The 17,872-nt window shown below is 32.8% G+C and overlaps 1 pseudogene; it reads right to left on the bottom strand.

The window, feature by feature from the left end:
* Positions 1–1,398: 1,398 nt before the first annotated feature.
* Positions 1,399–11,135, bottom strand: LOC136200422 (uncharacterized; annotated as a pseudogene).
* Positions 11,136–17,872: the final 6,737 nt, after the last annotated feature.

Below are 17,872 nucleotides of genomic sequence, written 5' to 3'. Positions count from 1 at the left end.
AGAAAAATGAAGGATTTTAATTTGACTTTGAAACAAGGGTGAAGACTTTTGAATCATCCTACTTTCCTAGTGGCTTTGGTATATAAAAGCAAAGTATTATCGTTATTCTCATTTCCAAGCTCAGTTATGTTCGACGCCTACTAGTCCATCTTTTCCAACTGCTCGCCCAACTGCTTGGTGTCCATCTTTACATGGTATGTTGAAATGTAATATTGATGCCGCAATTTTTCCCACTCAAGGCATTGCTCGTTTTGGTTTCGTTACCAGAGATAATCCTAATAGCCTGGTCGTTGGACGTTTATCCTGTTCCTTAGTCCCCCTTATTGCTAAGTGTTTTAGTGTGTGAGAAGCGTTGAGTTGATTGAAAGAGCACAATTACAAAGATATTATCATAAAATCTAATTCTCAAATATGTGTTAATGCTTTTCATAGTATAGATGAGATAGATTCTGTATATCTTTGATTGTAAATCCCTTTTTACGGATATCATTAACCATCATATCAGTTTTGTAAGTCGATCAGAAATGCTTACTTGTGTCGCACTAGTACAGAAATGCTTACTTGTGTCGCACTTTTTCATGTTGTTGTGTCGCACTTTTGTGCGACACAACAGGGGTGCGACACAAGAACTCTGCATCGCCCTTGAGAGCGACACAAGCTACTCATCTGTTGTGTCGCACTTGTCAAGCGCGCGATACAATAGAGCGATAACTCTTGTGACGCGCTTCTAGAGTGCGCGACACAACATATGATAATTCTTGTGACACGCTCCAAGGGTGCGCGACACAAGCTCCCTGATTAATCTAGTACACTTTGTATCGTTCCTTCCTCATGCGCGACGCAAAATATTGATATTTTTTTAAAAAAATATATATATATTTTGGATTGAATGGAGCTCTAATATTGAAATATAATCAAGCATAAATATTACCACAATAATCCGACGTAATTGTAGGCAAAAGGTTTTTCGTTGAAATAGGGAAACTGTAATGAATGCTGAACCAACTAATAAATTAATAGCAGTGCACAATGTAATGATCTTTTTTTTCAAGGACATAGTCAAATAAAAACTCTTCATCGAAAATCAAATAAGCAGACAAACACATGAAGTAACTAGAGATTAACCAGGGACATACCATCTGAAGATTGCTAACGTTTTCCTCTGAATTCATCCAAGGTTGAAATGCAAATGGTTTTGTTAATTGTACAGACTTTGGTGGAAGTGTGCTCAAAGAGTCTGAAGCACAAAATAAAAAGTTACAACTAAATACAAGAGACTGATAGACTGATACTTAGATATGTACAAAAATCATGATCTGCCAAATAGCGATAAAGAGAAATAATTAGTGATTATGAGTGATTGCAGAGAGCTAATATTTGGAACCAAATGCACAGAAATTATGAGTGATTGCTAAAATTACGAGTGATATTTGGAACCAAATGCATAGAGTCTTTGAAGATAACCCTTTTGTCGAAGTAAGCATACAAAAACAGATATGGATAGACTACCTCTAGTTGGTCTCCAAGATTGATAACAATGGAGTGGCGCATAGGTGGGACATCAATCCATTGGCCGTCTTTGAGAAGCTGAAGGCCACTCACTTTGTCATCCTGGAAAAGCAAGATGATACCACCAGCATCTGTGTGTGCTCAGTCCCTTTATAAGCTCTGGCTTTGGGCATGGCGGGTAGTTGCTAACTTTAGTGCCAAAGGTTGGACCTTTTGATCCATTAAATGCTTTTTTCAGATACCCCTTTTCAAGTCCAAGATTCTCACATAACAAATCCAGAACTTCCTCTGCTAGTTTCTCTAACTTCCCTGCAAATTCCTTCATCAATTTCCTGTATTCATGAGCGAGATCAGGAATTTCAGAAATATTAGATTGGGGAAGATGGCGGATATGGAAGCTACTTTCCCAATCCATATCTTTGATCTCAGTTTCGACAGCATCAAGCCATTTACTTGCTACCATTTCCTTGAATCTCTGCTCCATACATTTCTGGTAATGTCCCTTTGTTATCCTCTTTACTCTGTCTAACAACTCTGTTTCAATTCGATGCTTCACCACCTGGAAAACAAACCCACTTAATTAATTCATTAATTCATTGAACATGATTCGAATAAAGATGACACCTCCTCAGTTATGACAACACAGAAATTACATAATTATATCTTTCTATAATTAAGTTGATTTCCCTCGAGTTGTCGAGTTCGAATTCTGGTTTCCCTCGAGTTGTCGAGTTCGAATTCTGGTTTAGCGTAATAGACTTTAATTAGTAAATGAGTCAGTGACTCCCAACTTTGCCATTGTCCGAAAACCGTGTTTTTACCATTGTGAGTGGATCCACCGTGTGAGAGCTTCCAATGGTAAAACTGTTCTCGTAGGTGGATAACCTATGACTCATTTCAGCAGCAACTGAATGCCATGGATTTACCGCATGAATATAAGATAATTTGACGGTCTGGCCCTTGTCCACTATGTACAACAATTATTAAGTAAAAAAAATAAATCATCAACTTAATATACATGAAGCATAACAACTAATAGGCAAATCCATACCGATTATCATAAATTGGATCAAGAAAATCAAAACTTCAGATCAGATCAACTTTGTGAATGAAAAGCCAATATATATATATATATAACTAATGCAGTCGACTATTACACAAATGTGATATATATATACACACACACAAACACGCGTTAATCTCAGTACTCTATTTCAAGAAAATCATATTATAACACTTGATAATAGATTAGTATATCAGAATTTAAAAAAGTTCCAGACAAGAAGATAAAGAATGCATATAACAATTGTGAAATTCCTACTTAAATTTGGAAGTCTCTTTAAGGAGGTAATAGTGAGGCATAGTTAACTAGATTCTCTAATAAAATAAAACATAAGGGAAATGTATGAAACTAGAAGAACATCAGCATACATACAACTTTTTCTTAACCTGACCTGATTTTTAAATAGAAGAAAAAAAACTACATAATTCGGGATTTATGGTATCTGGCTAAGAACTACAAGTAGGCTTGGCATCAATTACATATAATTGATCCTGACCTTATCACTTAAATATGTTGTCATGACACAAACACAACCTTAGAAACCTTAATTAAAAGGGCTAAAAGCATATTAATATCAGGCCTCAGTAGAAAATATTCATGTTGCACTCACGTGAAAACAAAATTTATTAGGAATGAAACAAAATAGCTAGCCATGATCTTGAGTGTGCAGATACGAACTCCAAGTCATAAAAGTTCCCGTCTAAGCTATCTATTGTAGCCAGAAATATGCTGGTCATTGCCAAAACTATACCAGGGCCCAGAGATATAAACTAGCCTATATAGAATGCGGCTCTAACTTCAATCCCACAACTATGTATATGGGATGGCCACTGCTTCATGTATGCACCCCATAAAATCTGCTAGAGGTCAAGTATTAAATCTGTCAAAAATCATGTAGGATATTCATCCCCTGTAAACTGCAAATAATATTTTGGAACACACGCAAGCATAAGATATGAAAAAAGAGAATTACATTAACACATCTTATAGGGGAAATAGCAAGCTTATCATGCACTTACAACAAAAGTGCCGCAGAAAAATCTGACTTGTTCAATCCAACCCCAGCAATACATTTTGTGAATGAAGCAGAAGCTGTACCAAATCCAATTTCACCACCCAAACTGAGTTCATTACTTCCAATAGCTGCTAAAAGCTCCAATTGTGGAGTTGGATTCAGACCAATGCTGGAATTGATGGCTGCATGCTGATGAAGGTACTTCAAGTCCATCTAAGATGCAAAGCATTTAAACAGAGATCTTAGTATGCCTTCCACCATTGTCTAATCTAACTTCGACAAGAAAGAAAAAAAAGAAAAGCCTTGAAATCTCCACAGCATTTGAATAAAGACCTCGAGGGAGCAAATATTAGGGGAAAATAACAAAACCTTTAGATTTTGTGCAGAAGAGGTGGAGATCGAGAGGTGGAGGAGGCAGTGGAGAAGCCGCTCCTAGTTTCCGGCGCCGTGAGAAGTGGGAGATACGAACGGTGGTGTGTGAGGTGGCAGTGCGAGATCGAGGTGGCGATGCAAGGTGGAGGTGGCGGTGTACGAGGTGGAGGTTGGCGGCGATGGAGTGGAGGGGAGTGGGTGGAGATAAAATAAAACCCTAGAAAATAAGGAAGGAAGCAGAGATGGATACGATTAGTGAATGAACAATGGTTAACAAATTAATTGTGTAAAAATTCTACTAATATTTAAAATTTTAATATTTGTTATAATTAGTGAATAGTTGACAAGAAATAAAATTGGTTCAGATGGTTAAGACATTTGATGATGTTTTAACTAGTTAGAGGTTCAATTCTCCATATTTACATTTTCATTATATATTTTTTCAGTTCATTTTATTTTTAATTAATTTATATGTATTTTAATTATATATTTTTTAGTTTATTTTATTTTTAATTAATTTATATGTATCCTTTTTTTTTAATTTTTAGTATTTTAAGAAATATGAAGAAAAAATAATTATATTCAAATAGTAGTTCGTATTAGTTGTGTCGCACTTTTAAAAAGGAGCGACACAAAGATAACACACTACTTGTGTCGCTTTTATAAAAGCGTGTCACAAAGATAATACACTCCTTGTGACGTTTTGGTAAAGGCGTGTCACAAACTTGCTCTTGTGTCACACTGTAAGACAGGCGATACAAGAAGCAACTCGTTTGTGACGCACGCTTTTCAAGCATGACACAAGTGATGACACAGAATACTTAGTTGTGTCGCGTTTACAGAACGCGCGACACTAGTTACCCTGTTGTGTCGCTTTCTCTTCAAGCGCGACACAAGAGGTGCGACATAAGTGAGCATTTCTGTACTAGTGCCGACAGACTGTTCTCAGCTGGTGTTTTCTATAATTTTGTCTTTATTTTAGTATTTTATTATTTTTCTTATGTATTTAAACCCACTTTAGGCTGTTGTAAGAAACACATTATCATTAAGTTAGATTTGAAGTTATGAAAATTCAATAAAGAGGGGAGGTCTCATTGAGACCAAACATAAGCTTTTTTTCTATTTTTCTTATATTGCATGGTTACAAAGAGTGAGCAGTCACTCTATTTTATTATTTTTCTTACGTATTTAAACTCACTTTAGGCTGTTGTAAGGAACACATTATCATTAAGTTAGTTCTGAAGTTATGGAAATTCAATAAAGAGGGGAGGTCTCATAGAGACCAAACCTAAGCTTTCTTTCTATTTTTCTTGTATTGCATGGTGACAAAGAGTGAATAGTCACTCTATAGGCTGAAGCCAGCCTTAGGCTGGTGGATGTAAGTGGTTTTTCTTTCCTATTATGTGCAAGAATATCTTTAGATGATTGTTAGGTTGGGTGCTCAATTCATGATAGGTCTATCTAGCCTATCCTTTAGTTGCATGACCACGGAGGAGACTCGGGTTAGATAACAGAAAGAGTGAGTAGTCACTCTATAGGCTGAAGCCAGCCTTAGGCTGGTGGATGTAAGTGGTTTTTCTTCCCTATTATGTGCAAGAATATCTTTAGCTGATTGTTAGGTTGGGTGCTCAATTCATGATAGGTCTAGCTAGCCTATCCTTTAGTTGGATGACCGCGGAGGAGACTCGGGTTAGATAACAGAAAATGCAATCTAACACATATTAGTTGAGGATGGAGACACGATCAATTGATATGCCAATGGTTTTTAGCTTCACTGTTAAATGCTTTCTTGTTCTTAATGCATAAGAGTCTTTGTGAGCCCACGTTTTATACTAGTTTGCATGCTCTTAGAAGAATCTCTGGAACATGGGAGACCTGACCTTAGTGAGATTAGTGAAAGCTACCTTGGATCTATATGCATGATATTGTTCATTAGGGAGAAATCTGCTTGTTCGCTAGCCGTCTGGTTGTGCTTCCAGCATGTTCTCTATCATCCTGACCTACCCTAAAATTACTTTGCATGTTTGTTATTAACTCTGATTTATGTATTATATTTCTTGCGTTTAATTTTAATTACTCAAACTCCAATTTTAAGTCATCCAACTCTATGTTATAAGAATCTGACTATTCTATTTAAATATTAGTGACTTTTGCTTGTTCTATCCCTGTGGAGCCGATAATTTGCTATCACTTTATTACTTGTACCTAGTGCACTTGCTAGAGTCACACCTTTTGGGGGACAACGAGTTGTGAAGTGTGAGATCATGTTCCCTTTTCACAACCAGAGACTTAGTATGATCTTTAGAAATTTCTCATCTCGTATAGAAAGGGATGGGAGAGAGGGAAGTTGAGTTTGTTCTTATTTTATTTTTTTTAGGTTTTCTTAATTTTTTTATTTCTTAGCTGAAGTAGAGAGAGATGGAAGAGAAGATAGTTGTAAATAGTTTTTTATTATTATTATTATTATTTGTTTCTAATTTTCTTAGTTTTTCTGTGTAGAGTAAAAATATAGATTTAGGGTTTTTTTCTTCTTTTTCAAATTAACTTCCTAAGTGTTATCAATTAAATAAGTTATTCAATTTCAGTTAAATATATTAATTTAGTGTTAATTTTATTTATTTATTTTTTGTAGGGAAAAGAAAGTAAAGACAAAACAAACATCACAACAAATTAATTCGGGATTAGCCTAGGAAAGCTAACCCCCACAATATCTTCAGAAAGCAAAGATAACAGGAAATCAGGAGGAGAAGAGAAAATAGAGACGCCCAAAGCCCTCTCATGGACCTCAACAGCAAGCCGATCTGCCACCCGATTCTGCTCCCTGAAAACATGGCAAAAGTTGATAGAATCGAAAGATGAGGAAATCCTTCTAATTGCTTTAACTAAATTCTGGCTCCCTAAACACAGAGCCATTTTATCAGAAATCATCTTGACTGCTTCAAGATTGTCTGACTCCACTAGCAGCCTTCTAATCCCCAGATCCTCTGCCACCCTAAGCCCAGGAAAGATATCCCAGAGGTCAGCAATAAAAGAGTTGCTCAAACCCAGATTCTGAGCAAAACCTGACAATCAAGCACCTCCTGCATCTCTCAATGCACCGCCGGTAGCAATTCTTTCATCCTCTTTACGCGACCCATCGGTGTTCAACTTTACCAACCCTTCACCTGGTCTATCCCAGCCTATCAGATGAACAATCGCCTTTTGGATAGAACCTGCTAAGCTATCAACCTTGAAACTCTCAATTATTGAATTAACTTTTCTGAAGAAGAAAGCCAGCAAATTAGGAATGACAACCGCTCATTCTCCAAATACCTCAACATTCCTCCAATGCCAAATTTGGTGGCAGGTTAATTTTATTTTATAATTATTAGAATTTTTTATTAATTAGTTAAAATTATTATGGAATTTGAAATGAGTTGATTTGATTTTGTTGCAATTGCATAATTGTTAGCTTCTATATTCTTAAAGTACAATCAATAGATTGCAAATAAAGTTTAGGTTTTTCAAATAATTTAGAGGTAGAGGAAGGTTTTTAATTCGTTTGATAAATTTTTATCTTTTTATTTAATTTTTTTATTATATCATTTGAATGTTAGGTCATTTAATTTAATTTTTTTATTGGGTATTTTTTATTTTGGATATTTTTTTAATTATTTGAGATTAATTTAAATATTAAATTAATTATTCAAATTGAACTAAATTTTAGCTCAAATAATTACTATTGAACAATGAACATACCGGAATAACTTTGTATATAAATACATTTTTAGTAGAAATTAAAATCTTGAATCGTTACTTAATTTTTTTTACATATAATGGAGCTTCCAAACTTTCGGTCATGGCTCCGCCACTGCCTCAATGAATATATTTTCTCTTTGAAAAGAAAAGCTAAACGTTGACAAACAAATCAATCAATTTCTTAGAACTCAGGAATTATAATTAGCATTTTAGAATGGTGTTAATGTATATAGAATAACAAAGTAAGCTTTTTAATCCATCAAATTTTAGCTTTATACCTAGTTGAAGTACTTGTGGCTTTTTCATTGTTTTAATTCATTTTTTGGGTAGGAAATGGAAATAACTTAAGTCTACTTGTTCTTTTTTGATGACTCCATCAAGCAATTTCATGTCTTTCATTGTTTAATAATTTGGAGCAGCTAGACCTCAGGCTTATCCTTTTGTTTTCTTGCCATATATTGTCAAAAAATATTCAATTACATATTTTACAAATTTTTTTTTTTTTGGATATAATTAAAGTGAAAGTGTTACATAATTGTTGTAAAAGAACACTATGTCCATATTTTATGCTTTGCAAAACTATTATCAATGTATAATATAAAACACTAATAATTAAGTGTCACTCTCTCATTTTCTTAATTATGTTATTATATATTTATTTAAAACAATTATTTTTATTATTATATCTATGTTAGGAGGTTTGCAAGAATTTATCCATAAATTTTCTCTTAAAATATCTCCAATTCCATCTTAAAGGTATTCAATTAAAATTCTTTGGAACATCTCTATTTTTTTTCAATGATTTTCGTTTTCTTTTTATTTGATGTATGTTTCATTTTTCAGCAATTTTTAGTTTTTCTTCCCGTTCGCTTTTTTTTTTTTTTTCTGTATCTCTCATTTAGCTTCTCCTTTAGCGATTTCCTTTTCTTCTCTTGATCATGTTAATATTATTCTTAGTGTGATTGCGTTATTTAACTGAGTTTTGATTTTATTTTACTTTACTTTTGTGAGTTGGGTCTTAATTAAGACTTATTTTTTTGTTCTTTTCACCATTGTTGCCCTATCGATTCGACATTGTGAGCACCGTGAATGGCGTGGTGGTGAAATTTTTGGATCTGGAGTTAATATTATCATGTTTTTTGGCTTTTGTTCTACGACATTGGATGTTTTTAGAAGACTCTTATTAGGTTGATTATTTGTAAAAGCTATTTTCTCCGTATTATGTTTTTAGAAGACTCTTAATTAGGTTGATATGTTGCGCTTGACTTATTCGCATGCATCTTATGGATGATATACTTTGCACAAAGACATTCTTGTATCTTGGAATTTGCTGAAATGCGTTCTGATTATAGAGATTGGAGAAGTTGATTCAAATTGTCTTTAAATCACACCATATAGAACAAATTTAGACAGACATTTTTCGTTCCAATTCATTTTTTGCCTCAATTTTAATTTCAGATTCAATTTCAATTTATAGGATTATAAGAGATATGTTGCTTTAGTTAGTGGAATTAAGATTATCTAATTTAGCTAGATGTTCCTTTTATTCCGACGATGTTAAAGAATATATTTTTCAATTTATTTTGATGTTTGTTCAGAATACAATTTTATTGTTCTTGAGAATCATATTTATTAATAATTGAGTATTATATAAAGGTAAAGTTAAAGTTTTCTTTATATTATTTGTAATTAACTCAAACGTCAAACAAATAAATTCAATAAGGAAAACCAAATTTTTATTATTCAAGGAGTCTATTATTACTCTAGGACTTTATAATTATTAATCTCGGAGTAATATATTTGTCAAACACATTTGAAAATATATTTTTTTGATGTTTGTTTTTTATATGATAGTTTCTTTTTGCATTTTATTATAGTTTTTATTGATTTTCTACTTTGTTATGGTTTTTACTCATCGCTTTCTTTTCGATTTTAACTCAAGTTTCTTGGTCTATGACGATCATGTCTTCCTTTATGTGATTTTCTTTTTATGGTTATTAGTTTCAGACGGTGAGTATAGTTAACAAAGCTCATAAGCATAAAAATAGTAATTATATGATAGTAATTGAAATTATCTGAAGTCTCTCAGATACTAATGCAAAATCAGTCTCATTCGATGCACTATTATGAGTTTTGACAAAAAAAAATTATTAGTTCATTGCTTGATATTTATGAGAGTGTTTTATAGTCAGTTTCCTTCATTTTTGTGATTCGGTATTTCGATGGGGTATTTCCCAATTCCTGCTCTTTACAATCAGAATTTCAAACTAAAAAAAAAAGATCCAGGGCCGTCAAATCGTTTTTTTTGCATTGATTGTTGATAGACCTGTCCGCGGGCTCGGGTACCCACCCGTCTCGTCCAGGACCGTGTCCCTTGGACCGGGCTTGGACAATAAAAATTGTTCATAAACTCAGTTCGGTCCAGGTCCGCTAAAGCCCGCCTATTTTTTCGACGGGTTTGGGATTAATAAAAATAACACGGGTCGGTCCAGCCCGGCCCGTCTATTAATAATAATTAATAAATATATATATTAATATATTAAATTTTTATTTTTAAGTATAATATTTAATTTTTATAATTAATAATTTTATATTTATATTTAGGTGGGCTTATATAGGTTGGGTTTGAGATTTGATTTTTAAACCCGAGCCCAGCCCGGCCCGGGCCCGTCTAAATTAATAGTGGGCTGGACTGGGTTTGGACCAGGCATTTTTACCTAAAAACCCGACAGGCCCGGCCCGAGCCCGGCCCATGGACAGGTCTAATTGTTGATCAACCTTCGTGCTCTTAGAATTTTTATACTTAACTATAAGTCGTTTTCTTTGAAATATGAATAAAATCCTATATACCAGAATAGCAGACTAACTACTACTCCATTGAGCATAATTAAGATCTTAGATTTCAAAGAAACTCCTTTGCAATTAATTAATATCATCTCAAAGATTCAAACACAGTATTAATCATCAAACAAGAAAGCATTCAAATGAATCATCAAATATTCCTTAATACCCATAACAATATGATCATCTGATCTGATCAATACTAAACAAAAAAGAAAGAAACAGGATAATGCTCTATTTTTCCAAATCCAAATCAATCTCAGAAGATGTAGAAATATATATATATATATATATCAAGTGTTATTCTTCTTTCTTCTTTTTCTGATCACCCAAATCTTGATTCAGACGCACCTTCTCTTTGTTTTTCCGATCAGAATCCGTTATGAGTTGAGCGAGTTGAGCGAGATGATAATTGTAATTCTGATGGTGTTTCAACACAGCTCTAATTTCAGCACTTGTGGCTTCGAACTCTTGTTTTTCTAACCGCTTCTTGACTTCCTCCAATCCCTTTTCAGATTCAACTTGGTAATGATGGAGCCCCATTAATATGTTCTGAAATTGCTGATATAGAGTCAATCCATCGCCATCGTTCGCCATTCTTGGATCCAGAGAAACCCTTGATTCTTGATCTATCGGATTAATTGGAAATGGATGAATGAATTACAGCTCCTTTTACTTTACTCGCTTTGCTTATATAAAGGAAGAAACTCGCGGGAAAAATAACTAATTGTACACCTCTTCTAACTAACAATTCTTTAATTCATCTATTTGGACTGAGCTTTTTTTATTTTTTATTATTTCAGTTTTATAAATTCTTTTTTCTATTAGTTCTGTATGGCATTTTTTTTTTTGGTAAATTTTATATAAAATGATAAACTTACTAATTTATCACAATTTATTTTAATGTTTAGCATTAATTATTTTATTATCTTGTGTTATAGACCATGTACATGGGTTCTGTAGTTCAGGGGCCGGAACCCTCCGGTCTCCGATACCATCCTTAAAAAATAGTGGTCCAACTTGAGCAGTTTCTCAAAATAGTTGAATTAGTATTTATTATATAGATGTAATTATATAAGACAAAATTAAATTTACATAATTGATCTGAGTGTTAGTTAACTTAAAATGGTTATAGGTTGAATCCAATATTATTCCGTCTAAGGGATTCCATCACATTACTCCCTAGTAGCCTTTCTAACTTAGCTAACCGAATCAGCCGAGGCAGAAGTGAACTTCTCGAGGCTACCTCTGCACTTTGCTCTTCTAAGAGATACTAACCCTCATATCATACCGAGTAGAGGTATTGGGCATATCTCTGTGACTCTTTGAAGTTTCTTTACTTTCAAGCCTGCAAACAAAACAAAGGGCGTCGTTCGCTCATGAAACGGCTCTACTGCAATGGATGGCAGAGGGTCCGTAGTACTCAAAGCACTGGAGTGATCCAGTAGCCGGGAAGGGACCTTGAAAACTGCTTTGACTTACTTCAAAGATAGGGAACTCGCCTGGACGCTAACGTCTGATTAGTCTGATTAGTACGATCTAGCGGGCGCAGGAAAATAAAGCTAACTTGGCGAGCTCGAAGTCGACTTAAGCTATCACGCTTTTCTCGATGCTTTGAATAGCTATCCGGATAGCAGAAGTGCAATCATTTGCGAAAGCTCTTTCTTCGCGCTCTTTTGAATCTAAGTTCTATTCTATTCGTCCTCGGGCACTCTTCCAAAAAACGCCATCCGGATCCAAGCCTAGAAAAAAGTGTATGACGAAGAATTATTATTGATTAATTTTAATTTTTTTCTTTAACCAAAATGTCTAAGTAAATGTTCAATTTATAAAGATTTGAAATCCTAGTATATGGATTAAGACACTATATAGATTTTTTTTTTATCAAACTGTATATAGATATTTTAGTTAAGGTAATACATATATGTATATATTGATTTAGTTACATTTATTAAATTGAATTATTATGTAACATCTTGTATAAAAATTAAGGGACAAAGTGTAAGAGTATCCCTAACATTTAAATCTAGAAGCAATTTTATCTTCAATTTCTAAAATAGTGCAATTTTATCCTTAACATTGATAAGTTAAGTCAATTTGAGAAATCATTCATCAACCTATCTTTCCATTCATCAACCTATCTTTCCATTCATAAATCTTGTCATCTACATTTTATACGTGCATTATTTTATTACTCATTAGTATATGATTTAGACGTGAAAAAAATAAAAAAAAATAAAAATTATTGTTTTTTGTACGAGTTGGGCAAAAAATTCAAATATTTTACTGAATTTATAAATATTAATATTCAATTCTATTATTAAATTATAAAAAATATAAAATCTTTTTTTAAAACCAACGTGTACATATTATTTTATAATAATAACTGAAATTTGATCCTTAGGGTAAATTTGCTCTTTCATGCCAATATTAAATATAAAATGGCATCATTTTAAAAGTTAAGATAAAATTGATCTTGACTCTTTAAAATTTCTAGACAGAATGATTAAATAGACTGTTTTGAAAATATAAATAAAGGATAATTCTGAAATGGGAAGGCGGGCGGGACTTGAGTTTTCGAGTTTCTGCGTATGCTGGAACGAAGAAAGGAATTGAGATAGGGGAGAGGGAAGGAAGTGTAAGTCTTTGCCGCAGAGAGTCTTCATCTTCGAGTGATAATTTACCAAAACAAAAATTTGGTTATCAACATGGAGCTAATGGAGGTCGAGAGACAATGGAAGGGAGGAGGATTTGAAAGCGGAAGAGTAAAAGAAGAAGAAGATCTTCAATGCATGTTCAAACTAGGTTGAACCTATTTTCTCTGAAATTGGGAGCAAGGGAAGGAGTTTAAACACCGGAAGAATCAAATAAGGTATGTTAATATTAACTTTATACTAATATTTGGAAACTAAAAGATTAGTGGAATAGATCAATGTGATGGGATTTAAAGGATGAAACTAAATGTGTTCTACTAATTTCTTCTGAGTAGATTTACAGTGATCCAAAATGTAGTAAAATTTTCCTTTGGATAAATTTTAATAATGAGGACTAAAAAATGAATTAAGAACTACAACTCTGATCTGGGTTACGAAGGTTTGGGGGTAATCAAAGCTATAATTGCTGTTGAAATGGTTAATGTTTGTTGTTCCCAAATTTTGTTTTGGCTGCTACTCTGTAAATAAGGGAAATTAAAAGTTAACAGAGTTCCTTACATTATCTAGTTCTGGGTGCATCTTATTGGTTGTGTATATAGATTATATTCTGATACTAGAAGTGATGAAGCTGGGATCGAGAAATTGAAAGCATTCCTTGTTACTCTTTTTCAGATAAAAGATTGAAATACTTATGGAAATTGAAGTTTTGTGCAGTCTCAAGTGACTATCTCAGAGGAAGTATTGCCTAGATTTATTGAATGATGCCGGTTAGATAGAGATGTTGTTTGTCATATTTTGAGATATCTAAAAGGAGCTTTAGAACATGGCATGTTATATCAAATCATAGTCATTATACGATGGAAGGTTTCATAGATGTTGACTATGCATGAGATATTTCAGACGAAGGCTCTACCACTACTGGTTATTGTGTCTTTGTTAGAGCCTCGGAAGCAATCTTGTCTCTTGGAAGAGTAAGAAAGGCAGTCTTGTATCCCGGTCAAGTGCGAAATCCAAATATAGGAACTACTTGTGAACTTATATGGCTATGTCATTTAATTGTGAAATTGTGTTTGTTCAGTCTCAACCAATTAACTTGTGGTGTGACAATGAAGCAACTAGTTATATAGCTAACTATCCAGTGTTTAAGGAAAGAACTAAGGATATAGAAATGGATTGTCATTCCATTCGAGAAAAGCTAGAGGAATGGTTAATTTCAACTCCACATGTTAGAACATGGAATCAGTTAGCTTAGTTGATGTGTTCATCAAGGTTTTACCTAGAAATCAGGTCACTTATATTTGTACCAAGTTGGGCATGATCAATATTTATAGTTTGAGGGGGAGTGTTACAGATTGTTTGGCTGTGATTTATAGTGTGTACATATGTGAACACAATGAATAGATAGTTGTTATAGACAAAATTATAGGGATTTAGCATATATTCTATTTCCGTAGAATATCAAACCTGTATAAATTGTATAGTTTCTCAATGAATAAAATCATGACATTCTTCCCATTTCGTATGCTTTCTCAATATGAAAAATATTAATAACTAATGGAAATCATATTTATGTATGTGAAAGTAAATCTTAGAAATCGGTGCGGATAAAAATTGGTTAATATTGATGATTAGAAAGCATGAAAATAAGTTGGCTTGGCATATTCGAATAAGGTGCTATTATTCTTGAAATATGCTAGTTGAAATCATAATTGGATGATTTGTAAAATTTATTTTTATGATTAATGACATGAACATGTTATTGTCATTAGGTTAGGATGTTTTGCAATAATTTCAAAAAACTTTGGAATTTATAATTGATTTCTAAATTGTTATAATATGGCTTTCTAAGCATGCACAGATCATTTATTAGATACTTGGTGTCTTAAGCAGTTCTATGTTGTCCACCCTGTGTTCTAAATTGTCATTGAAGATCACATCTCCTATAGAGATGTTACCTTTTGTAGAGATCCATCAGCCATAAACACCTTCTTAGGGATCTTGAAATCCTTCAATTTTATCATATGCTTTAAATAAATGAACATATGTGCTGTGGCGCCCTGTGTTCTAAGGAACAGGGTGTGGCAACTGTTATTCCACTTCTCACGCCATGCTTCTTTATTTTCCATCAATGGTCAATCTCGTTAACACATCATTATATAGTAAGACAAGAGATCGCCTTTTGTTTTTTATACCAGGAATTTGTACTTTCTATTGTTACTTATTAGAGTAGATTATTTGGAGCCTTCAGGTTCACCCGTTTTGCTACTTGCAACAATTGCTACTTTCAATTCTTGAGTTATGACTGCCAATGCAATTTGTTTATGCTCCTTACGGTTTTGGTGGTTATAGAACTTTATATGATTATTGTTTTAGTGATGCATTTGCTTTTAACTCTAATTTTTTTGGGGTTTCTCTTCCTTTAGTCAGATTGTTTAAAGCTTATTTTCCTTGTGGATTTTTTTGATTAGATTTTAGATGAGTCCCCCCACCCCCCCCCCCCCAAAAAAAAAACAAAAAAAACAAAAAGGATCTCAAGTTGAACAAAATGGTTCTAAGCTAATCCATAGTTGATCAAATTGACTTCTGAATAATGAAATTAGCTTTGATCCTTCCATTTTTTTTCTTCTTTTGTGTAAACAATAAATGCAAAATGAAGGGTCTAAATATAACTGGCATATCCTTATACTTCTGACTCAGAAGACCATTAGCTGCTGCTACTTTCTTCTCGTAAAATAGGGTAGTATCAAAATTAAGAGTTCTAATTGTCTGATTTCAGTGAAAACCTTGAACTGAGAGTCCGAAGCAATGTCAGACACCCAATTTTGTTTTCTTTTCTGGTCATCAAACTGGCATCAAGTGATTTATCTAGAGATGCTCTCCGCCTTGATAAAGGTAACTTCTTCTTGAGATATATATATATATATATATGGATTATTTCTTAATAGGTATTACCCATCCATGGGTACCTTTGAAAAATGTGTAAATTTATTAATGTGACTTTAAAAATACCAAATACCAAATTATAGATTATAAATACAATATGGGAATATGTGCCTTATACATCATTTCCAACACACAAAAAAATTAAATTCTAAAAACTAATTAAGAAAAGAAAAAATTACTTTTAACAGTTGGTGTTCATCGAATTGCTTTCTTTGATAAGTTTAATACCATTACCAGTTATTATAAAAATATTGAACTAAAGAAAATAGCATTATGTTGTAATAAGTATTACTAATATAATTACAGTTATTTTATACTAATTTCTTAGACTAAGTCTTGTTCAATTGTTTTCTTTAATTGAACTTTAATTTTTTTTTAAGAATCGATAGTTTTTAATTAAACACTGTAAGTTTTAATACAATTATAGATGTAGAATTTTTTTTTATTATATAAGTAGATAATTTAATGGATTAATACATCATTTATCTTCTGAACATTTAAGGGAACTATTGAGATATTTTAAATAAGTTGATGGGCTATCAGAACACTTTGCAAGTTCAGAGGCCAATAAAGCTTTTTTTGAACAAGTTAAGAGGGAAAGTGATATAACAAGTCTAATTTAATATTACATAAACTATAAGCACTAGATGAACGGTTTGGCATTCATCTCGATAAAAAGCTCGGTAGTGTTCGGCTCAATTTATAAACCAGTCGAGCTTGAGTATGATTTTGAGGCTCGATTCATAAGGGAGCTGAGCTTGAGTATGGTGAAAATTGAATCGAAAGCTCGCAAACATGCTCGGTTATAAGTTTATGAACAAGCTGACGAATAAACTCGGTTATGATGTTCATGAACAAGCTCGTGAGCAAACTTGGTTTGACTATTTTTTTTTATAATAGTATTTTTTTTAAAGGGCGAAATGTAAAACTACGTGTTTTGTATGAAACTTTTAATTTATAGGTTTCAAAACTACGTAGATTGTGAACATAGTTAATGAATTATTCACGAGCAAAGTCTATGAACATAATCAACAATAGGCTTGCGAGTAAAACTCGTGAACAAATAAACAGGTGCTCCCGAACAGCTCACAGTCAAATAATTTTCTTAATGACCAAGCTCGAAAAGGATGTTGAGCTCAAATTGAGCTCAAACTCGAGCTTATTCATTTTATATCGAGCCGAGCATGAGCATGCCAAAGCTTGACTTAGCTCAGCTCAATTGCACTTTTAATAAACACTACATAAAATAAATATTATACGAAAGATACATTAAGATGTTGCGCTTGATAAAACTATAAATTAAGTATTGAAAATATAAGTACTGGATATTAAGTGTTGAATATAATTTATGCATAAATCTAAGTTTTAGGTAAAGTTCATATTTAAGGTTATAAGTTTTCATTAAGTACAACTTTACATAAATTAGGGTTATAAATTTTTAATTAACTCCAAAGTTAACTTAGCGTAAATTAATGTAACTTAGATAACTTAGCGTAAATTAACGTAACTTAGCATAACTTAATGTAACATAGCGTAACGTTACGTAACATAATGTAATGTAATATCACGTAACGTAATGTAACTTAACATAACATAACTTAATGTAACATAACTTAGCATAACTTAATATAATGTAACTTAACGTAAATTCAGGTAATTTAACTTAGCATTACGTAACGTATCATAATGCAACGTAATGTTATATAACGTAATGTAATTTAGCATAACTTATCGTTA

This window comes from Euphorbia lathyris, chromosome 7 (assembly GCF_963576675.1).
Source record: "Euphorbia lathyris chromosome 7, ddEupLath1.1, whole genome shotgun sequence".
Taxonomy (NCBI): Eukaryota; Viridiplantae; Streptophyta; class Magnoliopsida; order Malpighiales; family Euphorbiaceae; genus Euphorbia; species Euphorbia lathyris.
The sequence above is the reverse complement of the archived record's forward strand: the minus strand, read 5'-3'. Positions and strand labels throughout refer to the sequence as shown.